This window comes from Hyaena hyaena, unplaced genomic scaffold (genome assembly GCF_003009895.1).
Source record: "Hyaena hyaena isolate Hyena2069 unplaced genomic scaffold, ASM300989v1 scaffold_1203, whole genome shotgun sequence".
NCBI classification, from domain to species: Eukaryota; Metazoa; Chordata; class Mammalia; order Carnivora; family Hyaenidae; genus Hyaena; species Hyaena hyaena.
This window is the reverse complement of record NW_024081826.1, coordinates 476,666-489,325: the sequence shown is the minus strand read 5'-3', so window position 1 is coordinate 489,325 and position 12,660 is coordinate 476,666. Positions and strand designations below refer to the sequence as shown.

General features: G+C 36.7%; 1 pseudogene; it reads left to right on the top strand.

Annotated features, from left to right (window-relative positions):
- The first annotated feature begins 8,777 nt into the window (after positions 1–8,777).
- Positions 8,778–9,157, top strand: LOC120224561 (annotated as a pseudogene).
- The last annotated feature ends 3,503 nt before the right edge of the window (positions 9,158–12,660 follow it).

Sequence of the window (12,660 nt, the reverse complement as noted above, 5' to 3'; positions counted from 1 at the left end):
ACTAAGAATTTCACTTTTACTTTATGGATTTCCATGACTTTCCTTTTATCATTGTTTGCTTCTTGTGTTGTACTTGTTCCCTGAAATTAAACTGTTTTTTCTAAATGTCTTTTGTCTCTTTCTCTTTCCTAAAAGAAATGTATTTGTAATAGATGCCTACTGCAGCATTTCTAACTTTAGTTTATTTAAATACTTCATCATGTGATTAACTGTAAATATAAGTCTAATTCTTTATGTACTCCGATGAGAAGGGGTTTGTGATTATTAGGATCAGAAATTATTCATGGGTTACAAAGAAAAGAAACAAAGAACATGGTATATGTTCCAGTTATGTGTAATCACTTAAAGTATTTTTCTATGTACTTGAGCGGGCATAGCATTAGACTCAATGCATTATTTACTAAGTGTTCTTAGTACAGATTTACAATTAGGTGGTTGCTCTCCCTGCAAAAGATTAGAAATTAAGGATGGGTTCAGTGACTGGAATACTCACACTTAAATTTTAATCCTACCTAATTTTTTTTATGGAAATCATCCCCTAATTCTTATTTCTCATGCTAATTCAGTCTGATGAAGACTGTTTAGAGCTCAATTACATGAAAAATGGAAACTTGTTTCTAGGTAACTTACTGCATAAATTATGGTTTCTGAAGTACAATAGTAGATTGCATTAATTCTTTTGTTTACAGTTGAAAGACAAGCAAGTTTCAGATGGTTTCCGAATAGGCCCAAAATACAAGCAGCATTTGAATATATAAGTTTGATAAGAAATATGAATAAGCAGAGCCTAATAGCAAACATATACACGTATATATGCTTTTTAATTGGGATAATTTTAATGTAAATGTTTCTGTTATATAGGTGCTTGCTATTAGTCAGTTAGCCAGTGACTAAGTAAATGATATTCATGTTACTGATGAAAAGTTTTTGATGTATATAAACCATCACTGTGTTTCTTCCAGTCTTCATTATCATCTGAATATAAAACATAATGCTAAGTTCAACACAGTCCAAGTTTTAAATGGTGTGTCATTCCTGACAAGAACATAAGACAAAGGATAACACCAAAATTAATAATACAATTAATCAAATTAACTAATAAGGTAATACAAATTTCTCCCTCTAAAAATTTCATTAATATTTATGGAATTAATAATCTATGGCAGCAAATAATGGAAAAGGATGAATTTTATTTGAGGTATTACTAAACTTGGAACACAGATGAGCAACATACAAAAAAAGGAGTTTTTTTTTTTTGAGGGATGCCAACAATGAAGAGTCTTGTAGTTTTTTGTTCATTGATTACCTTATATATGCCTAATACAGTGTGACATATATAGTCATAGTGTGACATATAGTCAATCTACATTCAAATGATTGATTTTGATGTATTAAAATATATTGAATAATTTTTTTTTTTTAAAGGAGGCAGTCTGTTATTATTGTTAAGAACTGAGACTTTGTAGTCTTACAGATCTGAGTTTGAAATCCAGTTTCATCCATACTATCTCTGGGACCTTAGCCTATTTGTTAAGCTATCCAAGCTTTAGTTTTCTCATTTATAAAATTGGATAATGATACCTACCCATAGAATTGTTGTGAGAATTAAATTGACATGGAAGAAGTGCTTAGCACCAGAATATTATCTCTATACACTCATCTATGGTAGACATTATGATTTGGAAGATTAAGTGGGACGTTTATTACCTAGGAAATATCATAGCTCTGTCCATGTATCTTCAGGTCTGATTTCAAGTTGGAAAGTCATTTTTCTACATGTGCATTCAACAAACATTCATGGAATATGTACTTTGAGCCAGGCACTGTTTCAATTAGGATAGTGAACAAAGCATTCAAAAATTGGGAAATCTTCACTAGGAAGACTTCACTAGTAACATTTGAGCAAAAATCTAGAAGAGCTGATGTGGAAAAAAATAAAAGAGATGATGGAGAGAGCCATTATGATATTTGGGGAATAATTTCTGCAAGGCTCTGTAAAGAGAGTAAAGTTGATGTGCTCAGGGAATAGCAAGTAGGCCACTGTAGAATAACGTTAGAGGGATAGATGGGGCTTGGTTGTATACAACCTTGTAGGCCAATGTAAGGACACTGGCTTTTATTTGAAATGAGATAGGAAGCTGGGAAAGGATTTTATAGCTGAGGAGTGACATGATCTGACTTAAATTTTAAAACTGTTGTGTTGAGTGTAGTACAGGGCAGGAAGCAGGAAGAACAATTAGACAGCTTTTATAATAATCTAGGGAAGAGAAGATGGTGGCTTAAACCAAAATGATAGAGGCTGAGAAGATAAGATTGTTGGATTCTATGTAGACTTCAGAAGTAGAGTAGACTGAACTTGCTGATGGATAAGATGTAGGGTATGAGATAAAGAGAAGAGCCAAAGACAACTCTGAGGAATTTAACCTACCTAACTAGGATAGAATTGCTATTTAGTGAGATGGGGAAACCTGTGGGGATGGTAGGTTTGGAGGGAAAAGTCAGAAACTCATTATTGAACCTGTCAAACTTGAAATACATGTTGGATAACCAAGTGGAGACAGTTCAAGGAAGAGGTCCAGGCTGGAAATGTGCATTTGGAATCATCGGAGCATAGATGCTATTTAAAGTCAGGAGACGAGTGAGATTACCTAGAGAATGGGGGTAGAGAGAAAAATGAAGTCCAAGGACTTAGAGCTGAGATACTGAAAAATTTGGAGGATTAGGACACGAGGAGCTAGCAAACTGAGTCAGGAGGAGGGAGCGGAAGGAAGAAGGCAATCAGTTAATAAAGACTCAATTATTACAGATCAGACTTTGGAAGGAAACTGGGGCTAAAAGAGACTCACCTGCTAGGTAAAGACAGAGATTTATTTCACCCATCAATGCTGTGCCCCTGTTAGAGCTGCTGGCTGCAAGCTCTGGCCCACTCCAGGACAACAGGCCATCCTGCAGCCTGCTGTACCATTACCTGGATGACACCAAGATGCAGAGGTGGCTTTCCTGCTGAGCACTGAGAACCAGGGTGGGTGTCCCTACATGAAACACCCCGCCTGCAATCTGACCCCAGGTCATAGCATCCTCCTCCAGCTAACTACCAAGAGAACATCCAAGAGATGGCAATGAACCAAGAGATCCCGTGCTGAGCCCATCTACATTCTGTGCCACAGACACTCCCCGGGAAATGAGGGCACCATGGAAGTGTGTGGAAGTGCGTGCCCTGCTCACTTGGACACTCAACCTGCAGATGGGCAATGAGGCCCTCTTCAGCTGTGAGATCAAGCACTCAGTGCTGTAGATGCCCATACAAGCAGAGATCACACTGGCTAAGACTTGCATGTCTTCTCCAGCTCAGATACCACTCCCCATAAGAAGACAGATAGCTGATGACCCCAGAACCCGTATCGGTAGATGGCAACTACATTCTTCCCATTGATGGAGCCAGAAGCCTTGCGGTCACTCTCTTTTTCTGCTTGCTTCTCATATTCCACATCCAAGTCAACATCGAGCCCTGGCAGCTCAGCCTCAGAACTTACCCCACATCTGCCACTTCTCGTGGTTTCCTCTCCAACCATGCAATTCAAGCATTGTCAGCTCCTGCCTGGATTCTTAGAGTCACCCCCAGACTGGTCTTTCTGCTCCTACTTTTGTCCTTTTCTGTTCTTTGTCCTAATCAATATATTTAAAATATAAATCAGATCATGACACACATATACAGCCACCCCAAGCCCTCTAGCGGTAGACAAATATATTGATAGAACAGAATAGAGTCCAGAAATGGATCAACGTAGTCAAGTGGTTTTTGACAAAGGCCCCAGGCTGTTTAATGAGAAAAGAGAAGTCTAACAGATAGCCCTGAACAATTGGAGAAGCTTAAGGACAAAATGATCCCAGTTCCTTACTTTGCATACAAACAAGAATTAATTTGAGGTGAATCATAGGCCTAAATGTGAAACCCAACATCTTTGTGATGTTGAGGTAGGCAGGATTTCTTTAAAAGGTCACAAAAAGCTACAAATGAAAAATTGAAAATTAGTAACTTGGACTTAATCAAAATTCAAAACTTCTGCTCATAAGAAGGTACCTTTAAGAAAATGAAAAGGCAAACTACAGACTGAGAGAAAATACCCTTAATGTAGATACATGACAAAGGATTTATATTCAGAATATATAAAGAACTACTACAGATCAATAATGACAAGACACCTCAATTAAGAAAAAAGAATACATACAAATGGCCAATAAACATATTAAAGGGTGTATAACATCATTAGTAATGAGGAAAATGAAGAATAAAACCTCAGTGAGATACCATTTCACAACAACTAGAATGGCTAAAATTGAAAAAAAAACTGGTAATATCAAATGCTGACAGGGACAGAGAATAATCAGAACCTTCATGCATTGCTGGTGGGAATAAAAAATGGTTCTACTACTTTCGAATAGTAGATAAAATTCGAATTTTTTCTTACCAAGATAAAAATACTTATACTTTAAAACCCAGTAATTTCACTCCTAAGTATTTATCTAAGAGAAATGGAAATGCATGTCCACAAAGATTCGGATGTGAGTGTTCATAGCAGCTTTGTTCATCACAACAACAACAATAAAAACCATAAGTGTCCATAATTAGAAAAATGAGTGAAAAACTTGTGGTATATTTATACAAATGAACTACTTCTCATCAATACAAATGAACTCCTGTTATCATAATGTGGATAGAGCTCAAAATCATTATGCCAAGTGAAACAGGCCAGAGAGTAAAGAGTACATACTGCATGATTCCATTTATATGATAAACTTCTAAAAAATATAAAATAAATAAATAAAAGATTAGACATAGTATAAGTGCATTGGTAGGGGTCATTGTTTAGTTATGAGCATTAGTCAACCCTTAAGTGCAGACCAGGTGAACAAGGTATACTTAGTGTGATACACCTCACTTAGTCCTGAACTATTCACTCAGCCATCCTGATTAAGGGAGTCATGGTCTGCAAGGGCTTGGAACTTAAAGACCTGTGCTGGCATCCTAGCTTTCCTGCATTTTCAGCTGTGGGACCTTGGGAAAGCTGATTGCTTTCCATGACCTCCAGTGTACTTGTCTGTAAAATACTAGTGTCATCATAAATTAAATAGGAAAGTACCTGTCAAAGTAAGTGCTCAATTATTATCATTATTATCAATTATTATCATTAGGGGTATTTAAAATATAAAGAAGGAGTGCCTGGGTGGTTCAGTTGGTTATGTGTCCAACTCTTGATTTAGCCTCATGATCTTATGGTTCATGGGGTTACAGCCCCGTAGCAGGCTTTGTGCTGACAGCATAGATCCTGCTTGGGATTCTCTACCCACCCACCTCCACCCACCCCCATCCCTCCTCTGCTTGCATGTGTGCTCACACGTGCACTCTCTCTCAAAATAAATAAACATTAAAATATAAAGGAAAGTTCATTACTTATGCTACAATTTATTGTTTTGAACTATTTAACATCTGGCTAATTTGATTACTGAGAAAAAAATGTTTCACTTTTCTTTTTACACATAAAACAAATGTATCAAAAATACAGAAAATAAAATAACAGCTCATGGATACAAAAGCTAGCCAGACAGTGAGAAGACACTTAACTGAATGTGGTAAATTGTACTCTGGTTAATGGAGGAGCAAAAACAATAGAAGACATAATCCTTTCCTTAAAGTCCTCATGGTTAGAGTGAAACAATGTTCTGAAAATAATTATTAAAGTGTAAAACAATAGGACCAGACTAGATCTATATCTCTCAAAATATATAGTATTATAATCAGATATTATTTCAAAAAGGATATATAACCAGGCAAATTGAAAGTTTCATTGGCCATTATCTATGTATATATAATTACTGATATGGTTGGTTTGTATCTGCTATCTTGCTATTTTTCTTTTTGTTCTTTGTTACTGCCTTCTTTTAATCAACTATTTAAAAATGTTCATTGCTTTATTGATTTTTTAGATATGTCTTAGTTGTTTTGTGGTCATTCTAAGAATTATAAAATGAATCATTTTTACATTTTATTTAAAAAATTTTTATTTTTAAGTTTATTTGTGAAACAGAGAGAGTACAAGTGGGAAAAGGATGGAGAGAGAGAGAGAGAGAGAGAGAGAGAATCCCAGGCAGGCTCTGCACCACCAGCCCAGGGCCTGATCTGAACTGTGAGATCATGACCTGAGCTGAGGTTGGACACTTAACTGACTGAGCCATCAAGGTGGCCTAAAAATGAATCTTTAATCTACCTTAAATTAATACTAAATAATTTTACAAACAATGGAAGAAATGTACAAAGGTATATTCCATTTAGTTTGCTCTCATTTTTGTGTTATTACTGTCATACATTTTTCCTTCTATGTATGTTATAAATCACATAATACATTGTTGGCATTTTTTTGCTTTGAACAATCAGTTTTCTATAAAGATGTTAAATATAGTCTTTTGTAATTTTACACACTTCTGCAGGTCTGACTTTTCATATGGGGTCATTTGTTTCAGCTTGAATGACTTTCCTTAGTAATTTTTGAGGTGTAGAACTGTTGGCAATGAAATCTCTCAGTTTTGGTTTCTCTGAAAAATACCTTTATTTCATCTTAATTTCTGTAGAACATAGAAATCTAGATTGATTCATTCGACCACACCCCCCCCCCCCCACCTTTAGCATTCAAAAAATGTCATCTGGATTCCACTGTATTTGAGTTTTTGCTATTCTCAAATTTTTGTTAATTTTATCAATATATGTCTTTTTTTCCTTTGGCTCTTTTTAAATTCTTTATATTTTATTTTCAGGAGTTTAATTGTGATTTCTCTGGTATAATATTCTTTATGTTTATTCTGACTGACATTTGCTAAGTATGATGACTCTTTGAATTGATGATCTTTATGCACTTTGAAAATTTTATGGTCATTATTTTTTCATATTTCTTTTATCATATATTTTCTTTTTCTTGGATTACAATTCCATGTATGTTATTGTCTCACAAGTCTCTGGTGCTTTGTTATTATTTGGTTAAACATTTTTTAAAATGTTTGTTTATTTTTGAGAGACAGAGGGTGAGCAGGGACAGGGGAGGGGCAGAGAGAGGGAGACAGAACTTGAAGGAGGCTCCAGCTGACAGCACAGAGCCTGTTATGGGGCTAGAACTCACAAACTGTGACTTCATGACCTGAGCTAAAGTTGGACACTTAACCAACTGAACCACCCAAGTGCCCCTGTTATTATTTTGTTTTAATATTTTATCTCCCTGTTCTTCAGATTGAGTAATCCTTTTCATTTATCTACAAGTTCACTGATCCTTTATTCTACTATGCCCAGTCTCTTTTAAAGCCTGTCCAATATATTCTTTATTTCAACTTAACATTTTTTAATTTCTAGGATATTCAATTTTTTTGTAGAGCTTCCATTTCTTTGCTGAAATTCCAATCTGGTCACCCATTTTGTGCATACTTTTCTCTACATATTTACAAAACTTATTTAAAAATTCAAGTCTTGGGTGCCTGGGTGGCTCAGTCGGTTAAGCGTCTGACTTCGGCTCAGGTCATGATCTCACGATTTGTGGGTTTGAGCCCCGCGTAGGGCTCTGTGCTGACAGCTAGGTCAGGGTCTGGAGGCTGCTTTGGATTCTGTGTCTCCCTCTCTCTCTGACCCTCCCCTGCTCATGCTGCCTCTCTCTTTCAGAAATAAATAAAACATTTAAAAAATTTTTAAATAAAATAAAAATCCAAGTCTTTTAATGACAACATCTTGATCAATTGTGGATATGCTTCTATTGACTTTTTTCTCTCTTGATTATAGGTCACATTTTCAAGCATTAGCCCATGTCTCATAATTTTTAAAAAATATTTTAACGTTTATTTATTTTTGAGAGACAGAGAGAGACAGAGCATGAGCATGGGAGGGGGAGACAGAATCTGAAGCAGGTTCCAGACTCTGAGCTGTCAGCACAGAACCCGATGTGGGGCTCAAACTCAGAAATCACGAGATCATGACCCCAGCCGAAGTCAGACACCCAACTGACTGAGCCACCCAGGTACCCACCTTACAATTTTTATTGTATGCTAGACATTGTATGCAAAAAAACAAGAAACGGTAAAGCTTGAACTGGATTTTTTTTCCTTTGGAGGACCTGCTGTTTCCTTTGTAAGGGAAGCAGGGGTGAAAGTTTGATATTTTTTATTTTAGTAGAGTTGAGCTGCATCAGTGCTAGGTTGAAGCTTTAATTTCAGATCATCTCTGTTTTAAAATATGTTTTGGGTGAGTTCAGTTCTATTCCTCATGCAGGACTTTATAACTCGAGAACTAGAAGTCAGTAAAAACTTTCTCTGCTTTTGAGCTCTGCCCTCAGCTGATACTTACTAAGATTGGAGAAGAATTGTTGGATCAGGAAGATAAGCAATACATTTGAGACTTCTAGATTTTATACATCTTTCCAGTTTGTACAGTCATACAATTTTATTTGTCCATTTCTTTGTCCCAGCAAAGAAATGCTTATAGGAGAGGAGCTCCTCTCCTTGTTTATATCCCCAGATAAGACATATTCCCAGATATGAAAGCAATTGCAGTCTTTACTCACCTGGAAAAGGCTCACATTTTCTCTGGAGTTTTGATTTCATTGTGTGAATTATTCTTTGATGGCTTTAAATTAAATCAAGTCTGTTGACAATGCTGCCTGGAAGGTGGAAGTGTGGAGGCTTCTAGTCAGTGTGGGCTGTGTTCAGTCTCTACATTACTGAGTTTCCTGCTTTCCAGGTAAAATATGGCTAAAAGTCTATGGAGTAAGTGGAAAAGGAAGATGGGTGCTGAAAAGAGAAAAAGGAATGCCCCAAAAGAACATAACAGACTTAAAAGTATTCTTAAAATAGACAGTGATGTTTTAATGAAAGATGGTCAAGAGATAGCAATTGTGGTGGTACAGAAACATTGTCAAGAGAAAACCCAGTGCATGGTGCAAGATGAAAAAGATGACGTGAAAATGGAGACTGATATTAAGAAAAACAAAGTCTTCTAGACCAACATGGACAGTACCACATATAGGTGAACCAGAGACAAAGGAAAAGGCTGAAGGCAAAGTGAGAAAAAGGTAAGGGGAAAAGCAAAGCAAAAGTAGTAAAGGCAGTAAAGGGTTTGGCCTGGTAGACTCTTAAAAACTTGAAATATTTTACATGGGACAAGTCTTTGATAAGAATATATATACATGGATTTCAACTTCCACCAAATGAAAACTTTGTTTCCAGACCTAACTTGGCCTTTTTCTTCAATTCAGACCCACGTTCACTCCTCAAATTTGTTTTGGGGGCTTGAATAAAATATTCTCTTTGATGAATAAAAAAAAAAAAGAAAAGAATAGCATACTTTTTAGTTTGCCTGGTGTATTCTTGTTAATGGCAAGAGTAATATTCCTTTATGATTTTTTGTGCTGTAAGTAGAAGTGGACTTGTATAATTTAGTTTGGTTACTTTAATAAAAAAAGAAGTTGATAGAAGTCCTTCATTAAACGTCTTTCAACAACACTTGCATTGAGGCTGATAATGTAATCAGTGTAGTAGAGTACTGGTTAAAACAGACTGTCTAGTCTAGCCTCTGGTGAAAGGATTGTCATATTTTATTTTATTTAAAAAATTTTTTAATGTTTTATTTATTTCTGAGAGAGAGACAGCATGAATAGGGGAGGGTCAGAGAGAGAGGGAGACACAGAATCCAAAACAGGCTCCAGGCTCCAGGCTCCAAGCTAGCTGTCAGCACAGAGCCCGACTCGGGTCTTAAACCCATGAACCATGAGATCATGACCTGAGCCGAAGTCAGACGTTCAACTGACTGAGCCATCCGGGTGCCCCAGGATTGACATATCTTAAAATAATACTGTTGGGGCGCCTGGGTGGCTCAGTCAGTTGAGCGTCCGACTTCGGCTCAGGTCATGATCTCGGGGTTGGTGGGTTCGAGACCCACATCAGGCTCTGTGTTGACAGCTAGCTCGGAGCCTGGAGCCTGTTTCGGATTCTGTGTCTCCCTCTCTCTCTGATCCTCCCCTGCTCATTCTGTCTCTCTCTCTCTCAAAAATAAATAAAATATTTAAAAAAATAGTACTGTTAACGATGAAAAATATGAGTATAAAGATAGGTTGACTATGAAAGTCTTATGAAATAGTGATTGAGATAAACATTTTTAACTTTGCATTTCAAATGAAAGTTTAACCAATATACTTCTCATTCTGAGTGGCATTAGCAATATCAAGTTCAAAGTAACATTTTTTTTCTGCACCTATTACATGCCTTGTATTTGAGAGAAGTCATGCCTGAAGTTTTGTTTCTTTTGCTTTTTTTAAATATAATTTATTATCAAGTTGGCTGACATACAGTGTATATACAGTGTGCTCTTGGTTTTGGGGGTAGATTCCCATGATTCATCACTTACATACAGCACCCAGTGCTCATCCCAACAAGTGCCGTCCTCAATGCCCATCACCCATTTTCCCCTAACCTCCTCCCCCAATCAACCCTCAGTTTGTTCTCTGTATTTAAGAGACTCTTATTGTTTGCCTCCTTCCCTCTCTGTTTGTAACTATTTTTTTTCCTTTGTTTCTTATATTTCCTATCTTTTGACTAGTTATACTCTAAGCTAGTTAGAGAGGCTCTCTAGCAGAAGTTTTGTTCCTGAAAATTCTGTCACTTGGCACTGTGTAAAATGAGTGCTCTGGTAGAAAAATAGAAGCTCAGCTTCCTTTATAGATCTTGTTCACAATGGGAGGCAGGGGCTGTGATCCCTATCCTGCTGGAAGCCCAGTGATACAAATCAGGCTCTTGCACTTCAGTCAACTTTACCTAGGGTGAATAAAATCCAGATCTTTAAATAACATATGGTTGTGGTGTGGTTTCATTGCTCTGACAGAGCGTGATCTAAACTGTCAGTTTCTAATCTAAGGAAAGATTGGGAAAATGAGGAGGAAATGATAGTGAAGCATTTTATTTCTTTTGGGAAGAAACAGGATGTAATGCTCCAATAAATAAATGAATAAATAGCTATATGTGGGGTTGATTTTATTTATTTATTTTCTTTCTTCTTTTTTGCCAAATTTTTATTTAAATTCTAGTTAGTTAACATATAGTGTAATATTGGTTTCAGGAGTAGAATTTAGTGATTCATCACTCACATATAGCACCAAATGCTCAACACAACAAGTACCCTCCTTAATGCCCATCACCCATTCAGCCCATCCCCCTGCCCCCCTGCCCTCCAGCAACTCAGTTTGTTCTCTATAGTTTCTTAGGGTTTGCTTCCCTCTTTCTCTCTCTTTTTTGTTTCCACTTCTGGGGGTTGATTTTAGAGTCTTTGCCAGTATGGTCTGACCTAGAATCTCTATGGTTCATTGGGTTTTAATGGCTTTATCCTAAACTTCAAGGTATTCACCAAAGGAGTGTAGAACCTTTTTGATGTTATCGTTGTTAACATTTACGTTCATGGCAGTACATATTGTGAGACAGAGATTTGATTCTAACCTCACACTAAAGAGTACATTTCTGAATCCATGCTTTGAAAAAATATACTATATCTTGAAAAGAGAAATAAATAAGAGCAACAACTACCTGTTACTATTATATTAACTTTATGCACTTACTAACTGCCATGCTCTGTTGCACACATATCAAATAGTCAAGAAAGTGCTGAATCAAAGTCTAACACCTTTTGACATATTGTGATAAATGAACATAAGACAAAAATTGTACTATTGTTAAGCAGTAGAAATCAATAAAGAATGATATTTTTCAGGTTGAAATGGTACTTTTTGAGGACATATCTAAGCATTTAGATAAAAGGGACTGTTGAAGTACAGTTCCACAGATAGGCAGATTTTAGATCTCCAAAAAGAGAGAAAAGGAGGATGCTTTTTAGTGCCAAAGGTCCTGTTGTTTATGTTTGTATCCATGAGACACAAATCATGAAGCCATCCCTAAATTCTAAAAAAATTCTAAAGAACGTTTGGGATGTAATTCCTGGAATGCTTATTTACAGTTTTATTGGGTGTTTTACTTTGCACTTTGTACTTGTTTCCCCAATGTTCTAGAACTGCATTCATCTTTCAGATTTTCTGCTGCTATGCTAGAGGAACACAGGGTAAGTTGATAGCTGTATACTTAGAGATTTAAATGTAAACTTAGGAAAAGTTCTCTGCAAGAGGGAGGTCATGGAAAACAATTTGGACACTGGAAAATGGACAAAGTTAGTCTTTTCTAGGTAGAAAAGTTCAAATGGGTAACTCTGATCTGATACCTTCTATTTGTCCCTCAAGATCAGCTTTCTACTTTTCTGCACTCTGTTCTCTGCCTCAGGAAGCAAACTTGTATGGCTCCCATTCTCTTTGTCTTCAGATGGGTTTGGCTAGTAGAGAGACCTGGCAAAAGAGAAAAAGGAAGGCAAGAGCTGATCAGGTATTTTCCCCCTGAATTTCTTGCTGGGAGGCTGACTCAGTCCCTCTCAGCAGAAGTCTCTGGTCCTCTCAAGGGATTATTCCCTACTTGACTTTCTCCCTTAAGATTCCAGTAACCACTACTTCCCTCATTCATTCTGACATAGGTACAGTCATAGTCAGGCTACTCCAGCCCTGGTTGATTCTCCTGTATATAGTAGTTCCCTGATAACATTGC